Genomic DNA, 13,607 nt, shown 5'->3' with positions numbered 1-13,607 from the left:
ATGAGTGGTAAGCCTCCATCCACCTTCTACTGCTGCTGTAGTTGCTGGGTTCTCATCAACGTCGGCCACTTGGCACCATTGCATCCACTGCCAGGAGCTCTTGGCAGGTGATACAATAATGGGTCACAGCTGTCATTGGTAAGCTCAGGATGAGTTTTCTGCAACTGAGATGCAACAGTCCATAAAAATATCACTGCTTCTACCTGGACCTTTCACATGTTAGGCAAACGTGATGACCACTTCACCACAGAAACTGACGCAGACTTTGGCATGAGAACATGGTGCTGGAAAATACAACATTGTACAATAAGCCCATAGGGCACTTCGTTGGAGAAGCTAAATTCAAATGATCCAGATGTGTGTCATCTTTAGGCAATCATAAAGGAGAGCAGAGAGATTTCTTGAGAACATACAGCTGTGCTCCTGTACTGTAGAGGTTTACATCTTTGCTTCAAACATCAAAGGCCCCTGCACAGCAGCCTCGAAAAGCTGAGCAACTAAGCATTGCGATCAACCGGACCTCCCACGTGGCAGGTGAGAATTCTTCCATTGAAACACCAATGCCTCTGCACAACCTAAACAGTGATGTCCATGAAATGGCAACATTCTCACTGTGCCCTGGGCACTAACCACTACCAGCTACTGAGACGGGCATATGGATGGATAGTTGGCGCTCTACCTTTCCCTTCTTCTCAGAAATTATCAGCCAGCATCATCGCCCCTCTCTGTTTTCTCCAAAACTGTCAGCCAATCCCTGCCAAATTTCTCCATCTTTCCTCAAACAATTACAATCTGTGTCTAGCTTCTTCATCTTCTAGCAAAAAGTCCATTGTGTTTGAATTGAGATACGCATTTGGATTTCATTCAGTGAAGAAAATAAGGTAAAGCCGCAAAACTCTTATTCTGTAAGCTGGTTCATTTGTTACAAACCTATGAAGTCACACAGAGGTGTCGCCCAAACATACCCATATCTCTGTCCATAGTTTATACTCACATTTTGTAATACTCATGAAGGATTCTTAATGACACTGTAATGTTAATGGTCACAAGGAGTGGCAGCTTTATGTGCTTATCTTACACAGTAGTGTTTTAGCTGTAGACAGTTAGTCACTGTAGCTGTTTGTGTCTGTGTTAGTGTTTGGTACCAGCCTGAAAACAACTGCAGCCGCTGTATTTATTACCGTGTTGTGATCACTGTGTATTTACGTACATTAACCATTAATGTGCCAATTACAGAGAAGGGCTTTCAGCTAACATAGATCTGAAGTTTCTCTGATCCAGTGGATCCAGTTCCACATCAGCATTCTACATCAGCAAGAGAAGTGTCAGCCTTGTTTACTCTGATAACATGAAGACTCACTGTAGAAACTCACATTTACCAACCCAGAGCAGGTTTAAGGACCTTATCTGGCACCAGACCACCTCTCATCACAACACACAACATTAGAAAATCTATTTTAAAGTCACACAAACACTGATTTGCTGTGCAAACCTCAGTGAGAGGTTGAAGAGTTGCTGGAGTTTTCCTGCAAGCTGCCCAGCACAGGCTTCGAGTGTCCTGGGGTTGATGTCATCTGGTCCTTTAGCTTTTGTTGCTTTCAGTTTCATTCCTCTCTTGCTCAGCAGTGATGGCTCTGCAGGAAGTTTTTGTTGAGCAGCTGTTGTTGCAACCTGCCACAAATTTCCAATCTATTCTTCCCCTTTGCTGCTGATGAGACATGTTCAGTAACAACCATTGTTCACATGTTGGATTCAGTGAAATTCCTTCAGTCATTTTTCCCTGTGTTGGCTCATTACATGCATTGTGGCATGTAATGAGTATGGTTAAGAACACACGTCTCACACAGGTTTCATTATTGCTACGTAAACTTTTATAGGTAAACTGTTGATAAAACCATGAGCTCAGCAGGGCTTAATATGCATTCATGTGGTAGTGTGGCCGAGCGGTCCAAGGCACTGGATTAAGACTCCAGTCTCAGTTGAGGCGTGGGTTCGAATCCCACCACTGCCAGGTCTTTGTTCTCATAGTGAAGTCTGTGAAAACCTTTCTCATTTCAGGAGCTTCTCCTTAACTCATTGTGATTTGAATATCAGTGAAAGACAATACAGTTAGACATAACTGTGAAACTGTTTCTTGTTCTGTTTAGTGTCACATGACAGAACTCGCCCTTGTTGATGTTACAGTTACTATGCACAAAGCCCTCTCTCTTTCCTAAATATGTCTTATTAGAATTGCCAGTGTTGATAGAAATGCCACATCATAGTTGAAAGTGTTTCCTGTTGTAACGTTCAAAGACTCAAAGATTTATTGTTAATTCAAATACATGTGCAGGACATATATAGGAATCAAACTACTGTTCATCAGAAACATCAGTTCTATCAGTTTACTGAGGACAATAAAATCTCTGTCCTCTTTCGCCATCTTCATTTATATTTGTCCTTGTCAATATAATCTGAGTCCTAGATCTTTTCCTTCATCACCAGGTGTCTGACCTTGACCTGATAAATTCCTGTTATTTACTCTGTTTCTCCTCAATGATTATCCATCAGTATTTTCCCAAAGGAAACACACATGATGGTTTCATGAGTTAATCTTTCCAAAATAAACTTTTTTATTTGTAATTAAAATTTTAATTTATTCATGTTAATTCTTTGAAAAAAAAAATTAGCCTAAAACAGAAACAAGAGGAAAACAGAGGATTTGTGAGCTGTTATGTGAAGGATAAGTCAACACTTGGCTCATTTGTCCAGGGGTATGAATCTCGCTTTGGGAGGTCCAGGTTTCGAATCTCAGATGAGCCCAATGTGGATTCCAAAGGTTCCTTCTTACCATTCTATTATCCTTATTAAATCCAGGACATTAGGCTACTGAAATTACACAGTAATATGTTTTCAAAATATAAATGACGGTGCCAACATGAGGTGTATGTTTACATATTGTAATTACCAATTTTAAAATAAGAAATCAACTACAACAAAGTGGTGACATTTTTAGGTGTACGCTCCCCAACTTAAAAGGTGTCTCCCGACGCTTAAAAGTGTCCTCCAGTGTTCTCAACATCTGGAGCAGAGTCCGATTAAATCGCTGGGCAGGGTTGCCCTGTGGGTGGTACGGCGTTGTGCGGGAGTGACCCACACCTGACAGCTGCCGAAGACCCCTGAACAGTGTATTTTCAAATTCACGGTCATGGTGCACCTTGGCAGGGTAACCAAACCGAGGGATAAAGTCACTGAACAATGTCTCTGCAGCAGTTTTTGCACTTATTTCTAGTTGGATACACTTAAGCAAAGCGTGTAAAATGATCTACTGCAACAAGTATATATTTGTAGCCTCCTTTGCTGTTTTCCAAATGCATAAAGTCAATAGACAGTAGGTCCATGGGCGCACTGGTGCTGATGTTGCCCATCGGTGCTCTCACATGTGTTGCAGGCTTCTTTTGCTTTATACAGGGGCATTTCCTGGTTATATAGGCCTCAACGTCTTTTTTCATAAAGGGCCAGTAGAAGCTGTCTCCGGCCAGGGTAATAACTCGTTCGACCCCGAGATGACCCATATCATTATGCAGGTGTTTTAACACTAGGGGCCTATACTCTGCTTGCAGCACTAGCTGTCGCCTACCCCCAGCCTCCCTGTACAGTAAGTCACCTTGAATCACCAGTTTTCCCCACTCACGCATTAGTCTTCTCACTAACCTGTCTGCATTTTGTCTGGCTCTGTCGGTCAGCGTTGTCTTTGTCTCTTTCGGCTTAATAAGCTCATTTATAGTAGTAGTAGCTCCTCGTGGCTAAAGCTAGGAATGATTGGTTTGTCTGTTTCAGTGTTTTGGACCAGATTTAAGGCAGCTACGTAGGCAATGTCATTTTTCTTTGCTGCCTCACTTCCTTCCCAAAATGTCTCTGCTGAGCTCCTCTGAACATTCCTCCACATAACTCTCAATGTCCAGGGGGAGGCGAGACAGAGTGTCTGCATCCACATTAACTTTACCAGGCCTATATTTAATGTCAAATCTGAAATCGGCAAGTTCACCTACCCACCTGTGACCTGTGGCATTTAACTTTGCAGTGCTCATTATATACGTCAGGGGATTATTGTCTGTGTAATCTGTGAATCCTGGTGCATAAAATAGATAATCCCTGAACTTCTCACATATGGCCCATTTAAGAGCTAAAAACTCCAACTTAATGCAAGAAATAGTTCTTTTCAGCTGGGCTTAGAGTTCACGAGCCATATGCAACAACTTTCAGTTTTCCATTCTGTCTTTGGTACAACATGGCCCCGAGCCCCTTTTCACAAGCATCGGTGTGCAAGACAAATGGCAGTTCAAAGTTGGGGTATGCAAAGCACTGGCGGATTGGAAAGAACATCAGTGAGCTGCTTGAGGGTGTGGTCATGCCCACCTGTCCAGTGGATGGGGGTCTATGAAGGCAACTGGGCACCTTTGCCTTTCTTTGATTTCACCTTCAGAGTGCCTTCAGAATGTCCTTTCACTTGTAGCAGGCCGTACAAGGGTTTTGCGATTCTGGAAAAGTCCTGGATATAAACGCGGTAATAACTAACCACATTTGTTGGTTTCTTTTCACCGAGTGACTTTACAGCTTCTATATCCTTTTGATCAACTCTGACTCCATTTGCTGAGACCAGCCTACCTACATACCTCACCTCTGCTTTCAGCAGCTCACATTTTGTTGGGCGGAGCTTTACTCCGTGTTGTTGCAGGGCTCTGAGGACTCTGCGCAACGCCTCCACATGTTCAGCAAACGTCTTTGAATAACAAAGGATATCGTCCAGGTATGGGATACAACAGTCATCACGCAGAGTGTTAAGCATTCCTTCCATACTGCGCTGGAAGGCGCGTTACTGAGTCCAAAGGGGATCCTCACCCATTCATACAGTCCCCAGGGTGAGATGAAGGCAGTCATGTGGTGGGACCCCTCGGTCATGTACCCCTGATGGTAAGCTTTACCTTGGTCGAGAATGCTGAACCAACTGTGACCGCCCAGCGTGTCCAGGAGGTCTTGGATACGTGGAAGTGGGTGGCGGTCTGGCACTGTTTTCTGGTTTAGCAAACGGTAATCAATACACAGTCTCAGTGTGCCGTCTCGTTTCCTAACACAGACAACTGGTGCAGCGAAGGGTGACTTTGACTTAACTATCAAGCCCTTAGCAAGGAAATCCTGGATGTTTTCTTTCACCTCTTTATATAATGGCTTGGGAATAGCGGTATATGTGCGCTGGACCGGAATGTCGTCTTTGAGGTTTATTGTTATTTGCAAACTGGAAATGTTGCCAATGTCACCATCATCTCAAGCAAAGGCACCTGATTCCTCAAATAACATTTGTTTTACCTCACTTTGTTGCGCTGGTGTTAGGTGGCTAATGTCCACTGGAGGGTGCCAACGGGCTGGTGGTTGCTGGACCTGGACACTGAGTCAACTGTGTGGATGGAGACTGATACTTTTTCACAAGCATCTTTTGTGTTGTCTGTCTCAACTATCTTGGTGATAGGTTCAATAGAACCCAAAACGGTTGAGCTGGGCAGAGTCACACTTTGCTGAGAGTAGTTTGACACTGGTATTTTGGCATAGTTTGTTGTATTTCTGTTTTTTTGTTGTCTGTTGTTTGTTGTTCAGTCTGTTTGTTGTATTTCTAAGAGCCCGGCTCCAACACTAAGTTGCTCAAGGTGAGCATTGCCAAGTACAGGCTCAAACAGTACAACTAACTCCGTAGAGCTAATACTCTCTGGGACTCTACACTTAATGTAGCCAACTTGACTAGGGTAGATAGTAGCACCTTTAAACCCCACCTTTACAGTTGCTGGTTCATCTACAGACTGCTTCTGTGTCTTAATAAAACTCACTAAAGCACTTACAGCAGTAACATCAATTCCCATCGCTCTACCAATAAGCTGTATGAGTTTGTAGTTCCCCCCATTGTCTTTAATGAACTCATAAATGACGTTGAAGCCTACTATGGGTCTTTCAAGCTTGAAGCGACTAACTAGAAAAGGCACACGTATAGATTTGTCTGGATCATTGTTACCCTTTAGGTTGACGACTACCTCTACCCACCCATCATAAGGCACCGAGTCCCCTGTGACAGCTTTCACATCGAGATCATCATCCATTAGCTCAATCAAAGGCCTGATCTGTTGCCCTGGTAGGTATCTGTCTAGCCATGCATGGTCTACAAGGCTAACCCCAGCCCGTGTCTAACACTACTGTGTCAGGATAACCAGCCATCATACACTTGAGGAGGGATTGGCGACCAACCAGTGGGGCGAACATACCACGTGGCTTTTCTTTGTACACAGTCTCTTGTGGGGTGGCGGTACCTGTTTTACGTTTTGACCTTTTGGTGCTGGACTTTTTCTTTGATTGGGACAGCTGAGTGTTGTCGGTCAGGGCTGGTCCCTCTGCCCTGAACGTCTCCAGTTTCCCTGCAGCTTGTTCCTCTTCAGGCATCCCACAGCATGATGTCCTTCCTCCCCGCAGGCAAGGCAATGGTTACAGTTTGGGTTGGCCTCAGAATGTACAGTTCTCACAGTCTTTGAGCCTTTGCATCCTTCTCTCATTTTGGGATTTAAGCAAACTGTTCTTCTGTGCAGGCATGGTTACCTGAGGTGTGAATGCTTTTAGGCTCTCCATAGCTTGTGTCAACGCTTCTACTTGGGCACTGAGTCTTTGGATTGTGGAGTCTTTATCAATGTGGGTCACTTTGACATCATCCTTGCTTTTGTCTTTGTGCTCAGGGTTAGCTGCGTATGCGTGACCCACTTTTGGGGCAGAGCTGCGGCCAAGTCTGCGCTTCTGCTCACTCTCCTCTGTTGTAGTTTTTATTACCTGGCGGAGCAGGGCTTCATCACTAACAGTGGGGTCACCCAGGAGTGTCTTTAAGTGTCTGCGCACACTTTCATATCTCTCTCCTATTTCCTGACAAATATTGTTTAGGAAGATATACTGGATGGTAGACATATCATATTTAACAACTGAGTCTGGTTGCATGAGTGAAAACAGGATCTTTTGTTTCAGTCCGATCATTCTATATAAGAACTGTTGAGGAGTCTCGTTGTCATGTTGCTTGGCACACATCAAATCTTGGAAGAGCTCTGTGCTACTCTTCTCACCTAAATGGGACTGCAGAAAACTCTTGAGCTCTGTCACTGTGAGATCGTCTTTGATCATCAACATGTCTCTGAAGTTGCCTGGCTTAATTGCACGGAGCACCCCTCTGATGACTTAATTTGGTGTGTGCTTTTCTTTGAGCCCCTCATCAATTTGTCTTCAGATGCTATTGCAGCTTACTTCAGCTGTAGTGTCACTTATCATTTCCCCATGGATTTTGAACTCCTTGCTGGACAGCAGTGGCAAGTCTTTCATGGCTATCATGCTTTCACCAGCATAGCTGGGACCATTCTCTGAGTACATGAGAGAGTGTTGGGGTGAGGGCAGCACACAAGCTGACATTGATGGGCCCCCTATTGCTTGCTCATGAATGGAGTGACTACTACTAGCTGGGGATTGGAAAAGTCGCACTGGGTTAGGGGAGCCTGCAGCAGACAGGGCTTGGTTCAGCTGACTTTCAATATCATCACAACAGGCTAATAATGTCTGTATATCTGTACCGCTAGTGCTCGCTGGTGGCTGGGAAGGGTGAATAGCTGGCTCCCCACTGCCTGTCCCAGCTTCATCAAGCACTGGACATGGCTACAACGTATTATGGCTCCGTCTATGATGCTTTCAAGTCTCTTTAGCAACGGCCAACCCTGGTCCTCCCATCCCAGGACTGCCTGACATGTCAGGTAAGTTGTCAGATAGTCCACACAGCTTTCTTCATCATCTTGACTCAACTGTGTAGAGTCAGGTCCTTGGACGTCTCCTAAACTGGTTGCAATCAGGTAAGCTTCTTTAGCTGTTAGCTGGTGTAGCTTCTTCTTAATGCTCCAAACTACCACTTTCCTCTCGACGACTGACATCCTGCTGGTCTCTGATGCTCGGGTTCACAGTGTTGGACTTTGTAGGCTGGTGCACCCTCTTCACTGGTCACTGGCCTCTCTGCTACTGCACGGTACGCTGCCATACTCATCCAGATTGCATCTGGGGTGGGGACAGGAAATCCCACCATGAAACCAACCTGGGTCAACACCTCCCGCACAAAGGTTCCGCTTTACCTTCTTACCATTCTCTTATCCTTATTAAATCCAGGACATTAGGGGACTGAAATCACACAGTAATATGTTTTTAAAATATAAATGGCGGTGCCAACTTAAGGTGTATGTTTACATATTGTAATTACCAATTTTAAAATAAGAAATCAACTACAACAATGTGGTGACATTTTTAGGTGTACCACATACAAAATATCTGCTTATGCCCTTCACCATATTGTCTCTGTTACACAAAGCAGGACACACAACACATAGTAAGTTTTCATTCTAAATGATGTGATGTTTGTTAAGGCTTAGGTGATGAATTCGAAATCCACTGGGCTCTCCCTGTGTGTGGTCCATCCACGCGTGAGGCGAACATGATAACCACTACACTACAGAAACACAGTTGTTGACTACATATATACTAAATATGGGAAGCTTCCATTATGATTTCCTCAAACTAACATGCACATTGGGAACACTTGATTTTAGCGTCTCCAATAGAAGTGTCCTATGGGCTCAGAGTACAGTGTTGCATTTCCCAGACTCATGTCCTCAGGCAAATGAAAAGGAAAAGTCCTGATAATTAATTTTCTATGGGTTCATTCAAGGGAAATCAAAACTGTAATGCTGCTCCTACACATCTTTAACATTGTAAGAATTTACTAAATATACTCCGATAGTATATATGAAATGAAAACTGTTATCAGAAAAAGTTTCTGCAGTGTAGTCGTCATTACATTTGCCTCACCCACGAAAGGTTCCTGGTTAGAAACCAGGTAGATATATGGCTCTTTTGGTCATTGTTGCATCTCAGTCTCAGAAAACTCAACTTGAGCTTTGACCCAAACTCTTTGTAGCTCCATTTGATGTGTTGAATTACTGAAGACATTTCTGGAATGCTGAATAAATACTGGGGTGGTGGGTGGAGCTTAATAAATAAAACCAGATCTCTTACAATGATTCCAGGACTGTCTCTGTGAATCAAGTGATTAGAGACTTTGTTTGCCACCTTAATCAATGGTGGTTTGAGCTCCACCAAAGCTGTCACACTTTGTCATGGCAGCATGTTTATCTATTCAGTTAGATTCAAAGCTTTACAGAAGAGGATTATGGGCACTATGATATTTCTTTCTGAGGAAAAAGTCACAATTCTGAGAAGAAAGTCAGATATGAGAAAAAAAAAACAATTTCGTGTTGGAAGTTGAAATTCTGAGAAGAAGCAAACATAGTAGTTACTGCAGGACCTCATCTGATCACTTGGACAATCCCCCACATCAACAGAGAGGGGTAAGGTCTGAAAACACAACAGAAGACAGAAAACTAAGAGGAAAGCTAACAGGGCCTCAGACTCTGATTGTGGGCGACTTGGCCATAAAAGATGTGAGACGGATGTGCAGTAACAACACAAAAGTGCTGTATTTCCCAAAAGATATGGTCTCTGACACTACTGACAAAATCCTGAGCATTGTTGCAGAAAACCCAACTGTGAAAAACCTCGTACTACACACAGGGGCAAATGATATTGTGAAGCAGCAGTCCGAAATCCTCAAAAAGGACTTTAATAATCTGCTAAACACAGCAAGGTCGCTAAATGCAGAAGTTTTTATCAGTGGACCTCTACCACCAGTAAGAGGAGGAACTGAGAAATTCAGCAGGTTACTAGCACTGAACACATGGCTTTCAACTGCATGTGATGTCCACTCAGTACATTTTATTGATAATTTTAACCATTTCTGGGATCCCAGGCATCTTTTTAAGGGAGACAGATTGTCTCTAAATACATCAGGAGTAAAAGCTTTCACCTCCAACCTATTTTTCTTCCTGCGCCACAATCTTCCCTCTGCCAAGGACAAGATACGATGGGAATCTGCCAAGGACAAGATACTCTAACATGGAGAGAAGTCAGAGCAAAGATGAGGAGGCCACACCCCCTCCACCAGCAGACACTGCCTGTGAGGATTCACTTCCCACAACCCCGCAAACCCTACCTAGTTCACCATCTTCCCGGGCCATCCCATTCCCCATCACCAAGAACCTCGCCAACCTGATGAAGCACATCACTACTGGGCCCGAACTGACCTCCTCCCCCAGTGTCATTTTCACCCCCAGAAGCCCCTCAAAGCGGCATGCCCCACCGAGTCCTCAGCAAGCTCTGCTGCAATCATCACAATTGAAGCATCCACCATCCCCTCCTCCACAACATCAAGGAAATCATTCTTTCTCTTCTCCCACCTCACATGTATATTCCACCACTGAATGTCACTAACCTTGTGCTCTCTCTTTCTCTCTCTCTCTCTCTCTTTCTGTTCTCTCTGTTCTCTCTGTTCTCTCTCTGTTCTCTCTCTGTACCTTCTGCAGGTGTCCCTGGTCCTGGAGCTGTATATCGCTGATGTGCAGTTACTGGTCCCACCAACCTGCAATGTCTATTTGTTGTTTATCGTTGCTGTTCTTTTCTCTCTGCTCTATCCACTCGCCCCAACCGGTCGAGGCAGATGGCCAGCCAAACTGAGCCCGGTTCTGCTGGAGGTTTTTGATTCCATTAAAGGGAGGTTTTCCTCTCCACTGTTGCTAAGTGCTTGCTCATAAGGGAATTGTTGGGATTTTAGTTTTAGTTTTTGTGAAGTGCCGTGAGATGATTTGTATTGTGATTTGGCGCTATACAAATAAAATTGAATTGAATTGAGTTGAACTTGCAACGCAAGGCACTGTGACTTAGTGGTTAAAGCACCTGTCTCGTAAACAGGGGACCCTGGGTTCAAATCGCAGCAGTGCCTCAGTGGCAATTTGGTGACCTTTCATAATCTTCTGGTTTCTGTCCACAGCAGTACATTTTTCGTACTTCCTGTACGAAAAACTTCTGAAACTGTACATATAAGCAAGATTTCTACAAGAAAGCAACGTTAGTTAAGATAAAACAATTAGGATCATCATTATGGGCGATGTTTGTCCAAACAAACAAGGAATTTAACTCCAGTTCACTAAGCTCTGTCCATGTACAAGAAGTAAATAAAGTTAAACGTTTAAGAAAGGAAGAAAGTAGGTATAAAATAAATGGAAAAAATTAAAAGGGCTAGAAAAAGAAATATATTTTTATATACACAACATATACAATGTGTGAACTGTTGCAGTATGAGTGCAAGGATGTAACTAAGGTACAGATGTGCAAATATGCATACAGTGATTATTGAACAGTGGATATTTCTGCCACTCTGTGACATTAGAGTTTATGAGAGTGATTGGCTGGTCAAAGAAACTGTATCTGTGCCAGCTGGTTGACATTTTAATTGACACTTGTAGGCACAGCAGCTATTACTAATAGGAGTTCATTCAAATCATCATTTTGTGCCATAAGCGATGGACTAAAGACTAGAACACCTGTTACTGTGAATGTGTTCAGTATTTCCTTTTTGCAGAAAGAGTAAGTATTACTTTAGAGCATGGTCCACATCCTACAGCTACTGACCCAGTCTGGAAGGGTTCAGCCACACGTCCATGATGCTGCTCCTTATTCAGATCTTGTTCAACATGATGCAGTCTCCTTTAAGGTCCCTTTACAAGAGCTGATGTCTCTCATCAGAGACACAGTCACACAGAGCAGCTGACTACTAGAGAAAAGATGTTTCCCAACTGTCCTGGTTTAATTAGGTTAGTCAGGTTCAGCCAGTTAAGTTAATTAGGATTAACTTGACTGTGCAGGGATTGACCATGGCTTGGCTAAGGTTCTGCACTAGTCATTTATGTGTGATCAGTACTTTGATTTATATACAATATTGCTAGTGCTTTGCAGTGTCCATAGTATATGTGTATACTATTGTGCATTTTATCTCAGCTAAAGATGTTTCATGATTTTAAAGCATATGGCCAGGAATTGAAAGTGGGGCAGCATGTTGGCTTAGTGGTTAGCACTGTTGCCTCACAACAAGAAGGGCCTGCATTCGTATTCCGGTGGGGGCCTTTCTGTGTGGAGTTTACATGTTCTTCCTGTGCTTATGTGGGTTTTTTCCCAGGTACTCCTGTTTCCTCCCACAGTCCAAAAACATGTATGCCAGGTTGGTTGGTTATTCTAAATTGCCCATATGAGTGAGTGTGAGTGAGTGTGTGGTTTTGTGTCTCTATGTGGTCCGTGATGGACTGGTGACCTGTCCAGAGTGTACACCTGCCTTTCACCCAAAGAGAGCTGTGACCCTAACTAGCAATAAATGGTTATAGATAAGGAATGAATGTTTTATTACTTGAATTTCCTAATATGAAGGTTGAGTCCAAACCTCACATGGGCCATACCTGTTTGTGCTAGTGCAATTCAGCGAACCAATGTGTAAACCTGTTTCCCTTTGGTTCAGTTTCATTTTACACAGAGAAAAATCCAGGTGAACTAAAAAGCATCAATGCAATTCACGTGGGAATGTTCCCACTGCTCATTGGTTCAACAAGTTTGGGGTAGGAACAAAAACATGAACACAGGGAAAAGATCCATGTTCTGTAGTGGTGAATATTCCTATGAAAGAGATTTACTGTGCAACATGGAGAAACAGAACAATTGGCATTAGCTTATCTGGGCAATAACAAAATACAACTCTGACAAGAAAACACCAAAAAGAGCTTCACACACTTTTCAAAGTGAGTGAATATTGAGCATGTCAAAACAAAATTATGAGTTTCAACTTGCTAACCTTTATTCCTTGCAGTTGATCCAGATTGAGGTGGGCTAGTGTTCCCACCAAAAATAAACCACTTCAGGATTAGTCTTAAATCATACCGGGACCACGTCCACTAAAGGGACTTGGTCTAGTTGTTCTGATTCAAGATTAATTGGTGTTCAAACATGCCCAAATGAACATATGGTATGTGAATGTTCTTCACTGCTTGACACTGGACACACATGAGCCCTTTTTTAGTGAACCTATCTCTTATTTTACTTTTCATTAATTGATACCGTGTTTGCAAATTAATTGTTGTAATCAATATTATGGTTTATAAAATGAAAGTGAAGATGTAAAATGGTGCCACCTTGACTTGATGATGTCATTTGTCATCAAGGTGACAAATGACATTCGTCTGAACATCAACGCTGGCAGAGTCTCTGTCTTAGTACTGTTGGAACTAAGTGCTACTTTTGACACAATGGACCATGTGATCCTGTTACAAAGGTTAGAGGACTGGATAGGCATCTCTGGTGCTGCCCTTAAATGGTTTGAGTCCTATCTTGAAGACAGGAAGTATTTCATTGAAGTTGGTAACTGTGTATAAAACCAAATGGCGTTGACATGTGGGGTCCCCCTGGGGTCCATCTTGGGACCCCGTTTATTCAATCTTAATGTTTCCTTTAGGCAAGTTAATATGCAGCAATAATGTGTCCTACCTTAACTATGCATATGACACTACAGATTTACATTTCACTCACAGCTGGTGAATATGGACCAGTCGATTCACTGTGTCACTGCATTGAACAGATCACTG

At 43.1% G+C, this 13,607-nt stretch overlaps 2 non-coding genes across 2 annotated transcripts; both read left to right on the top strand.

The window, feature by feature from the left end:
- The first annotated feature begins 1,929 nt into the window (after positions 1-1,929).
- On the top strand, positions 1,930-2,011 carry trnal-aag (transfer RNA leucine (anticodon AAG)). Its single transcript has one exon. It is a non-coding gene; the product is annotated as a tRNA-Leu (tRNA).
- Positions 2,012-10,851: 8,840 nt separating this feature from the next.
- Positions 10,852-10,924, top strand: trnat-cgu (transfer RNA threonine (anticodon CGU)). The gene has a single exon. It is a non-coding gene; the product is annotated as a tRNA-Thr (tRNA).
- The last annotated feature ends 2,683 nt before the right edge of the window (positions 10,925-13,607 follow it).

Source organism: Mastacembelus armatus, unplaced genomic scaffold, assembly GCF_900324485.2.
Source record: "Mastacembelus armatus unplaced genomic scaffold, fMasArm1.2, whole genome shotgun sequence".
NCBI lineage: Eukaryota > Metazoa > Chordata > Actinopteri > Synbranchiformes > Mastacembelidae > Mastacembelus > Mastacembelus armatus.
The sequence above is the reverse complement of the archived record's forward strand: the minus strand, read 5'-3'. Positions and strand labels throughout refer to the sequence as shown.